At 47.7% G+C, this 20,689-nt stretch overlaps 1 protein-coding gene across 1 annotated transcript in view; it reads left to right on the forward strand.

Moving 5' to 3' along the window:
- Positions 1 to 20,689, forward strand: part of LOC138447881 (mitochondrial adenyl nucleotide antiporter SLC25A23-like) — a 538,577-nt gene that overhangs the window by 484,181 nt on the left and 33,707 nt on the right. The gene's annotated exons all lie outside the window — the stretch shown is intronic.

Genomic DNA, 20,689 nt, shown 5'->3' on the forward strand with positions numbered 1-20,689 from the left:
CAATCAGTGCCGGTTGCATTTCTTATGCCGGCCAGCAGCCTTTCCAACTGATCAAGCTAAAGTAGCTTTCATGCTTTCGTACCTTAGTGGCAATGCGGCAGACTGGTCAATCCCTCTAGTAAATCAAGATGATCCGGTCCTCCATGATTTTCAAGCTTTTCAGATCAGTATGGAAAAACTGTTCGCAAGACATTCACAGGGGCAGGCCTTGGACAATGAGCTTCTTTCGTTGCGACAAGGTAATCAAGACCTTTTGGCTTATATTGCATCTTTCAACAGACTGATAGTGGAAACTCAATGGCCTGAGGACAAAAGGATTACGCTGTTTTATAGAGGTCTACGTGGAGAGCTCAAAGATGTGTTAGCCCAAGTAGTGAATCCCCCACAAGATTGTTCGGACTATATAGACTTAGTCGTTCAAATAGATCACAGACTGCAGAACAGGAAGGCCGATCGTTCCAAGTTTGATGCTCGAGTATTTTCCAAACCGCCAACTCCTTCCAAAGGAGTAGACTCCGGGGAACCCATGCAAATAGGGGGTCTGAAAGGTCCTCTAACACAAAAGGAGTGGGAAAGGAGAAAACAGTTGCAATTATGCCTCTATTGCGGAAACTCAGGGCACTTTCTTCGAGACTGTCCGGTGAAACCTGCCAAGAAGGCAGTAGGAGCTGCAGTTACCAAAGTTACAAACTCTGAGCAGGGAAACGACCTCGCCCGACAAGAATAGAGGTCCTCTTGCCGAGCGTGAAAACCAGTTCCGTGACCTCGCATTTCGTGATACCTATGGTCCTCATTAGCCCTGATAATCCGGATTGATTACATGCAATTGAAGCTTACGTCGACAGCGGTGCCATCGGCAATTATGTGGATCATGAAATGGTTTTGAGGATGAATCTAACTCTTTGTCCCAAGGCTGTAAAGGACGTCATTACTACGGTGGATGGTACGGAGATAGCCTCCGGGCCAGTAACGCATACCACTCAAGAGGTGACGCTAGTAAGTCAAGATGGACACCATGAGAAGATCGTGTTCGATGTGATCAAGGCCCCTCAGTTTCAGATTATTCTAGGAATACCTTGGTTAGAGAAACACAATCCTCTGATCGATTGGCGAGCAAGAACGGTCCAGTTTCCAGAATGTGTCTCTACTTGTCACCCTCCACCTGGTGTTGCACTGGCAGCAATTTCTTCAGAGACTCCCCAGTTACCTCCCGAATACCTAGAATACCAAGATGTTTTCCGGAAGGATCAGGCTAACTCTCTACCTCCTCATAGGTCTTATGACTGCCAGATAGACCTGATACCTGGATCTACTCCTCCTTGTAGTAGAATTTATGCCCTCACCGAGCCTGAGAACCTTCACCTTCGACAATACCTGGATCAATACCTGGCAAATGGGTTTATTCGTCCTTCCAAGTCCTCTGCTTCTTCAGCTTTGTTCTTCATTCCAAAAAAGGAAGGAGACCTTAGAACTTGTATAGATTATCGCTCCCTGAACCAGATCACCGTTAAGAATAGATATCCGTTACCTTTGATCCCTGAACTCCTGGACCAAGTCAGAAAAGCATGCATATATACAAGGCTGGATCTTAGAGGAGCTTACCACTTGGTACGAGTAAAAGAGGGCGATGAATGGAAGACGGCCTTCCGCACCAAGTATGGGCTATTTGAATATCAGGTCATGCCCTTCGGACTTTGCAATGCCCCGGCCGCCTTTCGATATTTTATGAACGATGTCCTCAGAGAGCTCATAGATGTGTGTGTTGTTGTTTACATTGACGACATCCTCGTTTATTCTTCATCGGAATCTGAACATCGGAAACACGTGAAAATGGTCCTCGAAAGATTGCGTCAACACAAACTTTTCGCTAAGTTGGAAAAATGTGTTTTCAACGTGACTGAAGTTGAATTCTTGGGATTCATATTATCACCTGGCGGAGTGCGTATGGATTCAAAGAAGGTCGATGCAGTTCTCAAATGGCCATCACCATCCTCCGTAAAAGGTGTGCAAAGCATGCTAGGCTTCGCTAACTTTTACCGCAGGTTTATCCCCGAATTCTCTCGAATAGTCCAGCCCATCACTGCCTTGTTAAAGAAAAACAAACTTTTTGAATGGTCTACCGAGGCGGAACAAGCTTTCCAGGATTTGAAGACTAAATTTATCTCTGCACCAATCTTAAAACACCCTCGCCCCGAACTCCCCTACATCGTGGAAACTGATGCTTCAAGCCTTGCCATGGGGGCAGTTCTATCACAAAAGGACCCAGTTCTCGCCTCCTGAAATCAATTACACGATTACTGACAAGGAACTTCTGGCAATCAAGTCTGCCTTTAAGGCTTGGCGGCATTATCTGCTGGGGGCCCGACACACCGTTACTGTGATTACGGATCACCGAAACCTGCAATATTTGAAAACCGCAAAAGCCCAATCCTCTAGACAACTCCGTTGGGCATTATTCTTTGCCGAGTTTGACTTCATAATTACCTATCGACCTGGTACAAAGAACGGTAAAGCTGATGCCCTTTCTCGGATGGGAGTGGAAGAACACTTGATCAACCCTAAACCTGTACCAATCATTCCCGAACAAAGAATTCTGGGTGTAATCGCCACAGAATCCATAGAGGAAGTTAAGGATAAAGCCAGGCAACTTGTAACTCCAGCAGACATACAGAGTTGGCATCTGCAGGGAAAGGACTTTGCAGTAAAGGACAACTTATTGTATTTCCAAGAACGATTATACCTACCCAGCACAGATTTACAGAAAAAAGTAATCTCATGTTATCACGATTCTTTAATGGAAGGACATCCCGGTATGGCCAAGACCTCAGAAAAGATCAAGCGCTACTTCTGGTGGCCGTCTTGGAAAAAAGATATCAGAGACTTTATAATGTCCTGTGGAGTATGCGCCCAAAACAAGAGTCAAAAGGAAAGACCAGCAGGCCTCTTACTGTCAATAATGTCTGTTATGTTTTCTTCTTCTGATGAAAAGTCGAGTTCTCCCCCTTCCCCCAACTCCTCACCTTCCTCTTTCTGCTTGACCTTTCCGTCCTTATGTCGTGGAGGCTTCTCTTTTTTCTTGTGAAGATAAGGACGCCCTCGATAGGATGCCACCGTGCCACTAAATAGGGGCAACGGTGGTTATCCTACCGAGAACGCCTCACAGGGGGAAAAAAGCCTGAAGGCACAAAAAACCCCTAGATGTAGTATTTCAGGTGGATGATCACAGGAGATGAGTTCGCTGATGGGAGAGCAATCCGAAAAGCAGGCACAGAATCTGGTAAGCAGAGATACCAATAATGGAACCAAGGATTGAACCAAAGGCAGTCCGGTAAACAGGCACAGGTCTGGCAGGAGGTAGATCCAAAATAGGCACAAGGGATAATACACAGGCAGTCCGATAGGCAGGCACAGGTCTGGCAGGAGGTAGATCCAATTGAGAGAAAAAAAGGAAGAAAAAGAAGGAAGAAGGGAAACAGGGAAGGGAAGAGGCAGGGGTAAGCTGAAGCAAAAAGAAAAGGAACTAAGGAGAGGAGATGGCTAGGCAAGGACGAGGCAATGCACAAGGCTGAGAACAAGGGTGGAACACAGCTGAGTGGAACCAGCGAAAATGAAAGGCAGAAAGGCAGGAATATCACCAGGTACGGGAGCGGCAGCAACTCAGGAGGGAATCCGGAAACGTTGCAACGCGTATGCAACCCGGAAGTGAAGTGATTTATACTTCCGGGTCACGAACGCGTACAATGACTAGAGCGGTAAGCAGAAGACGAGAAGGGGAAAGCTACGGCGGACAGAACCGCCAGCGGTTCCACTTCCGCCATCCCCGCCGCGGCATGACAGTATGCCCCCTCCTAGGGGGGCCTCCACCCGGTTTACCCGGATGAGAGTGAAAAAACCTTCGGACCAAGAGTGGGGCATGCACATGAGAGGCTGGTTCCCAGGAGTTTTCTGACCAGTGATACCCCTTCCACCGTATTAGGAATTCCAGCCTTCCCCGGCGGTACCGGGAGTCACAGATCTGGGCTACTTCAAATTCCTCCTGGGTCGAAGTAGCAGGCAAGGGAGTCTTCTTCTCTTTACGGGACCAAGTATCTGCATGAAATGGTTTAAGTTGTGAAGCATGAAACACCGGGTGGACCCTCTGAAGGCTTTTGGGTAGTTTTAGACGAAAGGCCACCGGGTTTATGACTTGGGTGACTTCGTATGGACCCAGAAATTTAGGGGAGAGTTTGGAAGGGTGTGCCCATCTCGGTAGGTACCTGGTGGACAACATGACCTGAGATCCTACCCCCCAATCAGGTACAGTTTTCCGAAGTTTGTCGGCCTGGTCCTTATATCTAATTTGAGCCTCGCTAAGGTTGTGTTTAGCCTGCAGGTGAACGTCTTTCAGCAAGGCGAGAGTGGAATCAACTGTGGGTACAGAGGTGGAGATATTAGAGACCGGTAGTATAGACCGGGGATGGTAGCCATAGCTGCAGAAAAAAGGAGTGAAACCAAGAGTAGTCTGAAAAGAGTTATTGTAGGAGAACTCCGCCAGGGGAAGTAGAGTAACCCAGTTGTCCTGTTGAAAGTTCACATAACACCGTAGGTACTGTTCTAAAGTGGCATTTAGACGTTCCGTCTGTCCGTTGGACTGAGGGTGGAAACCGGACGTTAGAGCTCTTTCTATACCCAAACGGCTGCAGAGATTTTTCCAGAAACGAGAGGTGTATTGGCTACCTCGATCTGAGATGATCTTCTTTGGTATCCCGTGGAGACGAAAGACATCCTTGATGAATGTTTCAGCCATGGCTACAGCAGTCGGTACCCTTGTTAATGGGGAAAAGTGAGCCATTTTAGTGAAAAAATCGATCACCACCATGATGCATGTGCACCCTTCAGAAGGAGGCAAGTCCACGATGAAATCGGTCGAAATTACTTCCCAAGGACCGTCGGGAACAGGATTAGGTTTCAAAAGTCCCAAAGGTCTAAGACGAGAACTCTTGCTGCGAAGACAGGTCACGCAGGATTGTACGTAACCGGTCACATCTTGTCGCATCTGCGGCCAATAAAAGTGCCTCTGTAGATAATCCAACGTGCCCTTGATACCTCAATGACCTGCCAACTTGGAGTCGTGACACCACTTCAACGCCAATCTCCGAAATTCAGGAGTAGGTAGATATAATTTGCCTTCCACAAAGTAGAGTCCTTCCTTGACGTCGTAGACAAGGTTTTGTGGGTGTCTCTCAGATTCAAAACCCCCTTTTGAAGCTTCTATCACTTGTCTCAAGAAAGTGGACATAACTCCTATTCGCCTTGTCAAGGGGAACATAAGATCCGGTGTCCTGTCGGATTCGGTCACATAGTCTCCTCTGCGAGACAGAGCGTCCGCGACTAAATTCTGTTGCCCTGGGATGTAGGTAATGTCGAAATCGAACTGCGCAAAGAAGTGAGCCCAGCGGGCTTGTCGTGTGTTGTAGCACTCGTACTGTCGCAGGACTTGTAGATTTCTGTGATCGGTTCTGATGGAGAAGGGGTGTTTACCTCCTTGCAGGAGGTGACGCCACTCCAAACAGGCTGACTTCATGGCCAATAATTCACGCTCTATAACTGAGTAGTTCCTTTGGCTGTTGTTGAGTGTCTTGGAGAAATAGGAGACTGGATGTTCCACTCCTTGATGTTCCTGCAAAAGAACTGCCCCCATAGCTGATGAAGAAGCATCTGTCTCGACAATGAAAGGCCGGTCTTGATCAGGCTGCTGAAGGATGGGGGCGATACAGAAGGCTTCCTTGAGATTGTGGAAGCTATCCTCAGCTTCTCTGGACCAGAAAAATGGTTTGGAGCTTTTCTTAAGTAGAGTGGTAATAGGTCCAGTCCGGTGGGAAAAGTTGGATATAAATTTCCGGTAAAAGTTTGCCAGACCTAAGAATCGTTGTACCTCCTTGATGGATTTAGGTGATGGCCAATCCAATATGGCAGATACTTTGCGGGGATCCATGGCGACACCCTGACTGGATAATATGAAACCCAAACATGGGATGGAGGTTGCAGAAAAGACACACTTGTCTAATTTGACTGAGAGGTGATTTTCTCTTAGCCTCTGGAAGACCTCTTTAACATGGACCACATGTTCCTCCGGAGTCTTTGAATACACCAGTATGTCATTGAGATAGACAATCGTGGTCTGACACAGCAGGTCTGAAAAAAGCCGGTCCATAAAACGCTGGAACACTGATGGGGCATTGACGAGCCCAAAGGGCATCACTTGATATTCGTACAACCCATAGGGGGTCCTAAAAGCTGTCTTCCATTCATCCCCTTGGTGGATCCGGAGGAGATGGTAGGCATTCCGGAGATCCAATTTTGTAAAAATAGTGGCGCCATGAACAGCTTGAACGATCTCGGTGATAAGAGGCATGGGATACCTGTCCTTTATGGTCACCTTGTTTATACCCCTGTAGTCGATACAGGGTCTCAGTTCTTTTGTGTCCTTTTTAGGGATGAAAAACAGTGAAGCTCCAGCCGGTGACTTTGAAGGTCTTATAAGCCCGTTGGCCAGATTGTTATCCAGATATTCCCGGAGGAAGTGTCTTTCTCTGAGGGATAAAGGGAACATCCTACCGAACGGGACCAGTGCACCAGGAACAAGATCCAGACAGCAGTCTTCTGGTCGGTGGGGAGGAAGATCGCTAGGCGTCTTTTCTGTCACTACCTCTGCGTATTCTTGCAGATGATGTGGAAGACAATGTATGAGTCTGGAGTCGTAAACACTGGTAGTTAATACTGTCTCATATTTTGGTTCAGGCAGACATTCGGATCTACAAAAGGTGGACCGAAAACTGAGTACGTTCTTTGCCCAGTCGATGTGAGGGTTGTGCTTTCGTAGCCAGCTTATCCCTAGTATGATAGGGAAATGGGCTGCTCGGATGATGTCAAACGAGATCTTTTCGGTATGTTGCTGGATACTTAGGTGTAGTTCTTCTGTGGTGTGTGTAATCATGCCGGAAATCAAAGGTTCACCATCCACTCCTTCGACTTTCTGATCCTCCGGTTTGGCCAGGCGTGTTATTCCTTTTTGTTTAGCCCACAAGGTATCTATGAAGTTGCCTGCTGCACCACAGTCGAGTAAAGCCTGAGTTGGGACCATGGTCCTACCCACAGTAAGAGTGACAGACAGCACCATCAACCTAGAATCCTCTAGTATACCAGAAGATGCTACCGACAAAGTTGCGTAAGGACTAGAAATGGCCCCTCTGGAGTGCGTCCCAATGCTCACCGAGGGCGCTCGTTTCCCGAACGCCTCGGAGGGACGTCAGGACAGTTCCGTAACAAATGGTTAGAGGCTCCACAATACATACACAGGTTGCCATTCCTTCGTCTCTTACGTTCTTCCGCGGTGAGTGGTGCACGAGCAGTACCGATCTGCATCGGTTCCTCTTTGCTTTGACGTGAAGGTGGTAGAGAAGAAGGCAACTGGGCTTCTAATGGAGAGAGACTGTAGAGTTTGTTCTTCTTTCTTTCTGACCGTCGTTCCGAGAGCCGGAAATCAATCCGAAGAGCGGCCGTGATGAGATCCGAAAAGGAGGACAGACGGTCGATACGTGCAAGTTCGTCCTTGAGATCCTCTCTCAACCCTCGACGGAAGATGGTATATTGGGCCTGTTCCTGCCAGCCAGCTTCGGCGGCTATCTGTTTGAATTTAGTGATATAGGAGAGAAGATCTGTATTTCCCTGGCAGATGTCTAAGAGGTCCTCCGAGGCCAAAAAAGTACTTTCTGTGCGTAAAAATGTTTGCTGCAGCAAGGTCTTGAAATCATTATAGTTCTGCAGCACAGGATCTGGTTGGTTAACCAAAGGGGTGGCCCACGCCAGGGCATTACCCGTCATATGGGTAATCATGAATCCTACTTTGGCATGATCCGATGTGAAGGTCTGCGGACGGAAGGAAAAGTGGAGATTACAAGCATCTAAGAACTCCTTGACTCGTTTCGGCGATCCATCAAATTTGCCGGAGACCAAAGGGAATGACGGTAGGTCTGCAGAGGGTCGCTCCCGTTCGTTCATTCTTAATTGCAATGCTGCGTTGGTTGCCTTAAGGTTCTGAACCTCCAAATTAAGGTTTTGGACGGCGGCTATAAGTTCCTGAACTTGCTGGGGGGTTGCCATCTCAGTTTCTTGTGGGCGTTGCAAACTGTCAATAATGTCTGTTATGTTTTCTTCTTCTGATGAAAAGTCGAGTTCTCCCCCTTCCCCCAACTCCTCACCTTCCTCTTTCTGCTTGACCTTTCCGTCCTTATGTCGTGGAGGCTTCTCTTTTTTCTTGTGAAGATAAGGACGCCCTCGATAGGATGCCACCGTGCCACTAAATAGGGGCAACGGGGGTTATCCTACCGAGAACGCCTCACAGGGGGAAAAAAGCCTGAAGGCACAAAAAAACCCTAGATGTAGTATTTCAGGTGGATGATCACAGGAGATGAGTTCGCTGATGGGAGAGCAATCCGAAAAGCAGGCACAGAATCTGGTAAGCAGAGATACCAATAATGGAACCAAGGATTGAACCAAAGGCAGTCCGGTAAACAGGCACAGGTCTGGCAGGAGGTAGATCCAAAATAGGCACAAGGGATAATACACAGGCAGTCCGATAGGCAGGCACAGGTCTGGCAGGAGGTACATCCAATTGAGAGAAAAAAAGGAAGAAAAAGAAGGAAGAAGGGAAACAGGGAAGGGAAGAGGCAGGGGTAAGCTGAAGCAAAAAGAAAAGGAACTAAGGAGAGGAGATGGCTAGGCAAGGACGAGGCAATGCACAAGGCTGAGAACAAGGGTGGAACACAGCTGAGTGGAACCAGCGAAAATGAAAGGCAGAAAGGCAGGAATATCACCAGGTACGGGAGCGGCAGCAACTCAGGAGGGAATCCGGAAACGTTGCAACGCGTATGCAACCCGGAAGTGAAGTGATTTATACTTCCGGGTCACGAACGCGTACAATGACTAGAGCGGTAAGCAGAAGACGAGAAGGGGAAAGCTACGGCGGACAGAACCGCCAGTGGTTCCACTTCCGCCATCCCCGCCGCGACATGACACTTACACCCTATTGACATCCCACCTCGCCCTTGGCATACGCTTTCTATGGACTTCATCACCGATCTACCTCCATGCTCCGGATACAATACGATTCTAGTAATCGTGGACTTATTCTCCAAGATGGCGCATTTCATTCCGCTCAAAGGCTTGCCAACAGCAGCAACTCTGGCCCGAGAATTTCTAGAAAACATCGTCCGACTGCAAGGTTTTCCTTCGGTTCTAATTTCGGATCGAGGTAGTCAATTTATTTCTCATTTTTGGCGAAGTTGCTGTCGGTCGGCTCAAATTGATGTGAGACTATCGACCAGTCACCACCCTCAGACCGACGGACAAACCGAGAGGACCAATCAAACTCTGGAACAGTATTTACGCTGCATGCTGCAACAAACTGAAAAAACTTGGAAAGACATCCTTTGGATAGCCGAATATGCCTACAATAACTCTGTCCATTCGGGAACTGGGAAAACCCCATTTTTTCTTTTGTACGGCAGTCACCCTCGAACCTCGGAGTTATATTCACCCAAGCCTTTAAGGAAGCTGTTTCTCACCTTCAAAGGGCTAAAGAACAATACAAGAAAGGAGCAGATCAACATCGGAAGGAAGCCCCTCAATATCAAGTAGGGGATCAAGTCTGGTTATCCACCAAATATCTACCTCTAAAAGGGCCACGCACATTCAAACCAAGATACCTTGGTCCCTATTCCATCACTACCATAGTAAACCCAGTAGCGGTCAAGTTGGACTTGCCCCAGCACATGAAGATACATCCGGTCTTCCACGTCTCTCTATTAAAACCCGTGCAACCTCAAACCCGACTAACTAAATCTCCAAAACCTATCCTAGTTGATGGAGAACTCGAGTTTGAAGTCAAAAGCATTCTGGACTCCAAGATCTCCAAATCTAAACTATTTTACCTAGTTGACTGGAAAGGCTACGGCCCCCAAGAGAGATCCTGGGAACCTGCTGAATATGTCCACGCTCCTCGCCTAATCAAAAGATTTCACCGAACATTTCCTGACAAGCCAAAACACCCGGAGAAGCCCGGTTTGGGAGGGGCCTTGAGGGGGTGGTACTGTCATGATCTCTGCTTCCAAAAGGTCAGGGTTTTCCCAACTCCCTTGGAAGCAGATCCATAACCCAGGTTCCGAGTGCCAACCAGTCCCAATTGGGACCTTTTGGACCCAGTCCTGGCGCCAGTGGCACCAGGCTCATAAATATGCCCAGTCCAAGCGCTGGAAGGCCGGGCTCATAATGCTTGGGTGGACTTACCTGCAGCAGACCATGCTGCTTACTTGCCTGCCAGTTGAGCCTCTGATCCTCTTCTGTTTGGAACTACTTTTCCTGTTGGGTGGGGCAGAAGCCACTCCCTAGATTCAGAAAACTGGAACTCTTCTGGAAAGCAGGAACTCTTTTCTTACCTAGGCGTGGCTGTGGAAGGAGACACCTAAGCACTACAGGAGGCTATTTAAACCACACCCGATGGATGAATCTTGCTTTGCGTTATTCTGCATCCTCTGCAGCAGAACGCTCATCGTGTCTTCTGCATCTGATCCTGGGCCTAAGGAAAAAGGCTTACCATCCTGAATCCAGTCTTCAGCAACACCTATAAAGACAAGAAAGAACAGGTTAGCATTACGGGCTTCAGTGACAGCTCTTCACTTACCTGGTCCATCGGCTGTCACCAACGCCTCGCGCTGCATTCCGGCATCTGAAAGACAAAGGCTTACCTACTCTTCGTGCGCTCCGGAGGTCTTCACACTGCATTCCGGCATCTGAAAGACAAAAGCTTACCAACTCTTCGCACGCTCCGGAGGCCTTCGGCGCTGCATCCCGCATCTGAAAGACAAAACAAGGTGCGTTTAAAGACATTGGGGAACTTTAATACTCACGTGCCATTACTCCTTTCCACATCTAACCCAGTGGGTATTCCGGCACCCTGCAGCCGCTCCGAACTTGTACCTGCAAAATAAAAAGACAGTTACAGCGCATCGTGAAGCAGGCAACAAGCGCTTACTTACGTGCTTCCAGGCGCTTCTATTCATCACACGGGCTCCATCTTCAACTCACTTCAGCCCGTCATCCGCCATCGCCGGAATCCTGCAAAACAAGAAACATCATTACTAAAGACTTTAAAGACATTAGAATTACTCGAAACTTACCGTTCGTGCAGTAAACGACGGACAGCAGTCCTCTGAAGTCAAGAGGCCTGCTCCCCTTATCCAGTGAAGAAACTGGTTACAGCACCCTGCCCCGAGGCAGATGGAGAGCACGGCATTCACTTACCTAAGGTGAGAGCGTTAACCTTTGGGGTTCAACAGGAGAAGAGAAAGGGAAGAAGAGAGAGACATTCAATAACCCAGTTCATTAATCCCATATTTTCTATCTGCAGACATCTTACCCTTCAAGTCAGACATACAGTGCAGAGAGGTCCAGCCCAAAGAGCCAGCCGTGTGTTACACATCACCTTTGAAGATACGGTATACGCCCAGTCAAGACCGGCGCCTCTATGGGAATCAGGTAAGCGTTACACATACCCACATGTTTCTCTCCTGTGTCCACGTCAATTGATGCTGACCCGTCTACGAAGTACACTTCCCCCTCGCTCAGAGCATTCTCACACACCACTGTGTCCTCCCCTCTTTCTCCTGTGTAAATCGCACAATCATGTTCCTGCATGTCCTCTAGTGTGCACGCTTCTGTAATGAATGTTGCTGGATTCACTGTCCTGCATCGCACCACATGGATGTTGGCGCTGGACAATATTATTTCACAGGCGGTTGCCCGCTGTGTTGTCAGTGTGCTTTTTGACCTCTCAAGTATCGCAAATAATGAATGTTCCACAAACAATGTCACAGGGCATCCCATTACTATTGTGGCACTTTTCTCGATTGCGAACGCGACTGCAGCGAGTGATTGCTCGCACGCGAAATGTCCTTGCATCACAGCATCCAAAGCTCCACTATAGTAAGCCAAAGGTTTGTGTCCTAGTGACGTCTTCTGTGTCAATACAGCTGTCATGAGTGTTCCCTTGCAGTGTGAGAACAGGTAAAACTCGCGCCCATAATCAGGATCTGCAAGCACTGGAGCGCTTGAAATCAACTCTTTTAATGATTTGAAGGAGGCGCTCATTTCTTCCGACCATTCTATTTTCTTGTTCTCCTGTTGTGCCTCCTTGAGCGCTTGTAGGAGGGGCCTCGTGTATGCTGCATAATCTAATATCCATGCTCGGCAATAGTTGCACATTCCCAGGAATTTCTGCATCTCCTTCACTGTTGTGGGTTCTCCTACTGATCTTATTGCTTCTACCCTGTCGGGGATTATTCTTTTTCCATCTTTTGATATTAGCTGTCCCAGGTATAGAACTTCTGTCAGGCAGTACTGTAGCTTTCCCTTGTCTACTTTGTACCCCTTATTGGCCAATAGGGTCAGGAGTGTTATTGAATCCTTTCTGCATGTTTCTTCGTCCTGTGCACAGACGAGTAAATCGTCTACGTACTGAATGATTGTACTCTCAACTGATAGGTTTCCTAAGTCTTCATGTAGTATGCGGTTGAATATGCTCGGGCTCTCACAGTATAACTGCGGTAATCTGCAATGTTCATATCTCTTCCCCCCTAGTGTAAATGCTGTCAGGTATCTGCTCTCTTCAGCCAGGGGATGGAGAAAAATGCGTTTTTCAAGTCGTCCACTGTGAAATGTGATGCCGTTTTTGGGATGCTGCATAATATTGATGCAGGGTTCGGGAACAAAGGGAACTCTTTATGAATTACATCATTTAGGGGGTGTAAATCCTGTATCATCCTCCAAGACCCTCCCTTCGCTTTTTTGATTGGGTAAATACATGTGTTACATGGGGAGTTTGAAGGCACTATTATCCCTTGTGCTAGTAGTGCATTTATTGTCTCTTTTATCCCTTCTTCAGCTTCACGGGACAATGGATACTGTTTCACTCGGGGTAGAATTGCTCCTTGTTTTAGTTTTATTATCACAGGTTGTACTCCATGCAACAACCCTACATCATGGGGGCCTGTTTTCCACAAATTATTTGGTACAAGCCTCATGTCATCATCAAAGAATGACGGTGGTGCTCCCACCACTGCCATCAGATGAACAGGGATTTCCCTAGCTTGAATCAAAATGTCACAGGGCATTGCTATTTCCATTACTATTTCACCATCTCCCTCTGAATCTGAGAAGAGATCCTCATCAGTTAAGTCTCTTAGGGCAATATTGGCATTCGTACACAGTACTGTACGCCACTCACATCCTTCTATATCTATTCCAATCACAGAAATCCTTTTCACAGATACCTGTACAGCGTGCAAATCTAATGATACCACTGATCCTGGTGCTGTGTCAGGGCACACTATTGGGCGGAAGAGGAACTCCGCTGGAATCCTCCAATCCATTCTTCTTAGCTCAGGAATTATGAGGGACAGTGTCTTTAGTCCTTCAATAAACATTTCCTCGTTTACTGGAAAACCTCGTATTTCTGGTGTGGTTGTGTGAGCCTGTACTACCAGCATTACACGTAATGGGCATATTCCGGGTGTTGAACACACTATACCTCTCTCAGTGAATGATATCGTCATGTTGAGTTTGCTAAGAAGATCCCTCCCTAGTAAATTTATTGGCGAATGTTCATAATACAGTAAGGGTGTTTTCACAGTTTTACCTCCTACCGTCACATCCAATGCTTCTGTGTAAGGAACTTCAATTACAGCCCCAGAGAACCCCTGCGTCTCTAACTTCCGGTTAGATAACGGGAACCGGCCCTCCCTAATACATGATTTCTCCGCTCCCGAATCCACCATGAATATGAACTGCTTGTCTCCTATCTGCGCCCCTACCAATGGTTCCTCTGATGCATCGTAGGTGGTAGATAGAACTGGACACGCAAGCGTTCTCTGTGGGCTGTCCTATGTGGGGTGTTTCATTGCCCCCCCCTTGGTTGAACACACTCCCTTAGACCACCGACACGCCCCTATAGGGGGCTGGTGCTGGTGCTCCATTTGAAGTTATTGCAAAAGGGTTGCCTGGCGTGTAATGCATAGTGTCATTGTTTTGTGGGTGATTCTGTGTTCTGTATTGATGCCCCTGTTGTTGTTCATTATACCCCTGGCCTGCGTTTCTTTGTTGTTGTCCCATTGGGAGACCATATGGGCTCCCCGGATGGGGATGGCCATAATGTTCTGCCTCTTGAAATCCGTTGTTGGGTCTACTTCTGCACTCCCTAGAATAATGTCCCCATCTCCCGTAGTTTCAACAGCTCCCTTGCACTCCTCTGGGACCCTGCCATCCATTTCCTCCCATTCCCCCATACCCATGTCCACCTCCTCTTCGGCCCCTGTACCCACCTCGTCCCCCTCGAGGGGCCCACTCTTGCCACTGCGGACCTCCGCCCTGCTCCTGCTCGTTCCACTGCCGCTGTCCTGCTCCTGCCCAATTAGTTGCCATCCTTCCTTGTATTGCTACCAGCCCCTTCTCTTCCTCATCTCCCTCACTGCTGTGTGGGAGTGCGGCTACTGCTGCTGCGACCTTCACCAACTTTGTCTGCACTAGTTTCGCTTCGTCTGCCAATCTTTTCTGCGCCACCTCCTTCTCCCTTTCTTTTATTCGCTTACAGTGGTGCACTATTATGCTTTGAATCTCAGGCCATCCTTTCGCTTCAATACCTGCTATCTTGTCGAGCGCCTTTTGCATCTCTTTTGGGAACCCCCTCTTTATAATGAAGTAAAATAACAATGTCGATTGATACCAGGGCGTGCCCGTTTCTGCTCTCCACATCTCTTGTACCCGAAAAATGTAATCCATAGCATCTTCCCCGTCATTCATTGTACACTGCATTACTGACTGTAAGTCTGGGGTGTCTGGGAACGTTTCCCGCAAGGCATCCCACACCCTTGCACGCACTGTGTTAAAGGAGGCCCCATCATGGCGTCGCAGTCTAATGTTACTCCTGGGAAACCGGCCTTGACCCATACTCTATCAGCCTGATCCCCCACTGCTGATACAAGAAAGCTCTTCACATCTCCTATTGCTAGGGGTACTCCGGCAGTGTGTTTCTCAAAGGCTCCACTTGCTCGCCCCTCCCGATAACGGGGGCAATAACTTTTGTAAGTTGGCCTTGTCCATCTGAGCCCAGGGTATATAATTCGGCCTCCCTCCTCCCCTATGTATTAGCGGGAGCTGAAACTTCCCTTTCATTGTGGTATCTGCCCCCGTCTTTGTTCCTGATGTTCCCAATGATGCCATCTTCCCCACCCTGTTTCTTAATCGCCCCGTCCACTCATCATCCAGTGTTCTCATTGAACATGCACCATCCAACCCTTCGCTTCCCCCTCCCATTGCCATGCTCAACCTGTCGCTTTCCTCCAAATCGTCCCTTATATCACATAGTAGCTCCTCCCTGTCCCCTATAGGCCTTTCTTCATTGTCAGTACATCCCTCTCTTGTCTCTAGTTCAATTATTCGGGTTGGTTCTTCTTGGATTCTGAACAGTATCTCACCTTTTTTCCACCATTCTTCAAGTGTTCTACCCTCGCTTTGTGGTCTAGACGCATGCTCTGATCTCGCTGCATTAAGTGCTGTTCGCTCACATATGCTTTTTATCCTCGAGAGCTCATCTTTGGCTATCGAGAGTCTTGACTCTAGATCGTCTGTTAGCTTTTCTATGTCCACCCTTGGTGTGCTCACCTGGGCTCGCTCCCTCGTACTCTCGTATGGCGGGGGTGCCGTTGGGTTGTGGTAGTTGTCGGGGGAGGCACATAAGTGGGGTCACTGTACCCCTCTGCGGGCACTGGCTTGTTTAGTATTGGGTATAAACTTATTATCTCTATTGGTGGCTCTTCGTCTGGCAATGCTTTATCATCCTTGGGTATCATTAGTGGATTGTCAGTGGTAGATGGTAGATCAGGATTTAATTCTTGTGCCTTAGGCGGCGGTATCTCTTCAAACAACCTCCAGAGATCTAATATTTCTCTCCTATTATGCAACTGCTTCCCCTTGTATTTCAAGCAAATGCATGTAGCTACCATATCTAGGACGCTTTTGTCAAATTAACCCCCTTCGGGCCATATCTGGGGCAACCCCTCTCCCTTCAACTCCGTGATCCATTGGTCATGATATTTCTTAATCCGCTCCGCATAACCGGGTAGGTTCTTACAAGTATGTGATAAGGGTGTTTCTGCCCCCATAGTTTGTGCCCTCCTGGTACTTATGTGTCTCTATGTATCTCAATATCACAATGTAAACGTAACACCATGTGAGTCCTCGTATTTTATGCCTTACTCAATAGTGGGGGCCTTTGTGTTCTTTCTCTTGCCTGCACACCATAAGAATGGCTGTACACAGCCTCTATTCTATCTTCTTTGGGGGGCACGTACAAGAGCAAACCATCAGTAATCTCGACAATGTTAACCCAGAAATCAAAAAGATGCACACTCACTTCACCTTATTCCACTTGTCTTTATAAAGCTTTGTCTGGCCACACTTACCATGACCACTCAATGGCTATACATTTATGACCATTCTTACATGCCCATCACACCAAATTATCTCCTGACGGAGACGATGCGCACACACCCCTCTGTAACACTCTATTCACAGTTCAATTTACCCTCCCTTTCCTCCCTGGCCGGCTGTCCCTGTCCGTCTTATTCAAATATATGTATATATATATGTATAGGTTTGATCTTCACTCTTACAGTAAAACTCTCTGTTTTTCACGTTATCTCTATCGTTTTGTACTAATCTCACTTTTATTTTTCCCACAACCCTAAAGAAAAGAATAGAAAGAATAGCAGTCACTAATATATTCTCCGTGTCTCCCTTTGCTAGACACTTTTATCTTATTTTCTACTTCTTCATATATTCCCAGTACTAGTCAAGATAGCACTATGCGGCGCCGCCTTCCACCCCCTCTCGGAGCTAGGTTCCCGTCACTTTTATCTCTTATTCACCTCTTAATCCTAATGGCCATATGCAAAGAAAAAGTAAAGAAAGTTTAAGATGGTCCTTAGTAGACCTACGTGCCCCCCTTTTTTTTTTTTTACCCCGCCTCGTTCCCTGTCCTAAATTCCCTCCTCTCCTCCCTTTATGATCGCTCGCACTCAATACTCACATGCCCGTCTTAAACCGATAGTCTCCGAAACTGGGTTCGTCCAGGCAGTGCTGCCGTCCGCTCAACAGTCAGCCCCGGCTCCGGCGAGCGGTACTCAAAGGGGATTTTTCAACCAGGATCCCGTACCCTCTCTCTGTTGAGTGCGCACTTCTGAGCGTACCGGTCGCCGTTGGCGGGCAGCCTCCCGGAGCCGGCGCACCGTGCGTATCCCTTTTCGACCGGAGATTTTCGTGCCAAAAGGGGACGGTAGTGATAGGTTGGGAAAAAATAATAATAATCACGCTTTCGGGGTCACCACTGAAGACAAGCGTCCCCAACCAGCACGATCCTCCCCGCAATGAGAGACAATGAAGGACTCTCCCAGAATGGGAATAAGGCCAAGACAGAGTGCGGGTGAGCGTAAATGGGAGTTTATCAATCAGAATAGGGCATGCAAACAACTCTGCAAACTCCGAGAGCGCTTTGTCTGACAATAGCAAAGACAGGCGTATATATTTACAAAACACTTCATCAGAACCTACATACTATAAGGGGCACAAGTTCAATGGGATTGGGTGGCGATGACTAGCTATAGGTGCTGCTGTGATGTGGTTGGCCTTGGCTGGAGGACGTCACTGGTCAGCCTCGTGGGTTGGGCTGGGCCTGGCGGGTCAGCTGTTTTCTTCCGGGCGGTGTCGTTGTGCCACTGTGGCCAGTGTCAGAGATGAATGTCTTTTCCTGACTTCTTTGCCCTAGGCCATGCACACCGCAGTCATTCAGTTATTGCAATATTATCTTCTTTAGTAAATCTTTCAATAGGTTATTCTACAGGTTAATGCAACACAGGAGGAATGCACCTTGAGAGGGGTTTGATGCCGATTCATCAGTACATGGTTACCAGTGTCCTGTTGACCGGGTACCAAAGGTCATGGGGCTGGGTCTCAGGGCATGGGACAGGCGGTACATGTCCTCCTGTCTTGTTAGAAGTCATTATGAATGTGTTGCTGTAATGTTGCCATAGTATTGGGGGTCCTAATTGTACAGGGGCCATAAGTCTAAGGTGATCCGGTGGGTTGTGGGGTTTAAGAGAGGGCGCCTTTGGATTTGTGTATTCAGGCGGAGGTTTACTGCTGGGCTGTAAATAATGCAGGTGGCGGGCCGTGGCCTTGGGTGCTCCAGAGGGGTCTACAAATCTTTGAAGCGGCTCTAGCCTAGTTGGGGGAGGTGGAGCAGCGCGGCGCGGGCCTCTGCTCTCTTGTTTGGCAGTCTTCGCAGGGTGGGAGGGGGAATGGCCTTGCACATATTCACAAAGGTATCTTCCTCGTGTGTTGCCGACTTTAGGTGAAAACATCATAAACATTCGTACCCTATACAATTCTCATTTGGATCATTTGAAAACATACATTTTAACTTTGCTAAATGTCTCTCAAATATGGCCAGTCTGAGCACATTATTTGTACACTATGTTTTAACAACTACAACATTTAGTTATATGCATATACATTTGCAGTAAGTGAGGTAGTAGTGGGGTTGGTAGAGCACATAGAAAATGACTCGCCACCGTACGTGACGGTAGTGGAACATAAGGGGCTTAGACATACACACATGACAGGTGCATTCTCGCGCGTCCTTCACATGAGCCCTCTGTATGGTTACATTTGTCTTTCCTTGCACTCTAGCAGCATTAGTTCGGTTATGGCGCGGGACCGTGGGGTGTAAGCTTTTCAATGATACACATAACGAATAGTCCCCCGGAACGCTTTTTATTATTTGCACACAACTGCAGTGGTGTGGGTTCTTCATTGCTAATGTCATGTAAACATGCATTCTACCATGTTTATACATTTTACAGGTTTCCTTAATAGTAGAAGTTTTGTGGAGAAAATGCACGCATTGCAAGTAGTTTTGGTATTAATATTTGGGAACTTTTTGCTTTTATCTGAGGACCATTTTACAGTTCTCTTTTTCACCCAGGCTTCGCTGGCTGGGTCATGCTGGGAGCAGTGATACACTGCGGAAGGTGAAATGTTATAGTGTTGGTATCTTACACTAGCTCATGTCCGTCTTGTTCATGGGAACGGGCTCACAGCGGATCTGCCAGGGAGCTGCGGCCACAGGGATAATTGAAACTCTCCAAAGGTGGGGGCCGCGCTACAGTGCGCCGAGCTCACACCAACTTTATTAGACAAAATGGTTTCTGAGGCCTAGCTAAATTCAATACGTTTGGGCAATGTCTTCAGCAGGTGAGCCATCCAGCACCTGGGCCCTGGTGGTAAGGAGGGGACGCCCGATGAGCCATGGCCCTCACCTGGGGAAGGGATGTAGGCAAGGGGGGTCTTTTGGACCAATCCTCCCCTACACCTCCCACTTTCTTATCCCAAACGCTGGGAAAACTGAAGTTCTATTTTTTCCCACTAATGTCCTCCTCCCTCCCTCTCCTCCTTCCATTCTCTTTCTTCCCTCTCATCTCCCTATCTCCCCCTCTGCCCGCAATCTTGGTCTCCACTTTGACTCCAATCTCTCCCTCGCTCACCACATCTCTCTTACTTCCCGGGCCTGTCGCTTCCATCTATACAACATACGCAAAATTCGTCCCTTTCTTACTTTCCACACCACTAAACTTCTAATATCTTCCTTAATCTTCTCTCAACTTTTCTATTGTTCCGTTCTGTTCTTTGGCCTTCCTACCTCACGTCTGGCCCCTCTTAAATCAATCTACCATTCGGCCATCTGTTCTCTCTGTCTTCTTTCCCATCAGGACTTTATCTCTTCATCCCTTACCTCACTGGGATGGCTCTCCTTTCACTCAAGTACAACTTCCTCTGTCTTGTCTTCAAATTTCTCTACGGACTTGCCCCCTCTTCTCGCATCCCTCCTCACATTCTATTCTCCCTCACGTTCTTTCCGCTCTGCTGATCACTTCTGACCTACTGCACCGCACGCCCCTTGTGCACAATCCCATTTCCGATCCTTCCAACTTCTTGCGCCTCTTCACTGGAACCTTCTCCCTCTCTCTGCTCCATTACTTCCTACTCCTCCTTCTGCTTTTCTTTAAAAATGCACCTCCTTCAGTCACCTGCCTGACTGTTAACAGCTGATTCTGAACACCATCCCATGCTGCGCATGTTTGTATCACTGACTGTTTCTTTGTAAATGTCTTTGCATATTGTTCTTTGCTACATGATTCTAAAATGGTCTCACATTGCTTATGTTATGTAATGCATATTGTTCTCTGTAAAGCGCTTTGGTTAAAAGCGCTATATAAAATTCAATAAATACAAATACTATAGAGGCCAGAGGCTAAGGATGACTGCTCAGTAACATTTGAGGCCAGTGGCATACAACATTCACGCCCTCCCCTTTGATACCAGTTCCAATGGGTGTCTTCTGACTGTCCATTGAGACCAGTGACAAAGGGTCCCTTATGCCTGTTCATAGAGATGCATGCTGTGGGTGGCCTTTGAGGTGCTGGGAGATTGGTCTTGGTGACTCAGTGTCTCTGCAGTGGCTTTAGAGAAAGTGACTTATGGT

The sequence above is a fragment of the Ambystoma mexicanum genome, chromosome 3q, assembly GCF_040938575.1.
Source record: "Ambystoma mexicanum isolate Mex_15411 chromosome 3q, UKY_AmexF1_1, whole genome shotgun sequence".
Taxonomy (NCBI): domain Eukaryota; kingdom Metazoa; phylum Chordata; class Amphibia; order Caudata; family Ambystomatidae; genus Ambystoma; species Ambystoma mexicanum.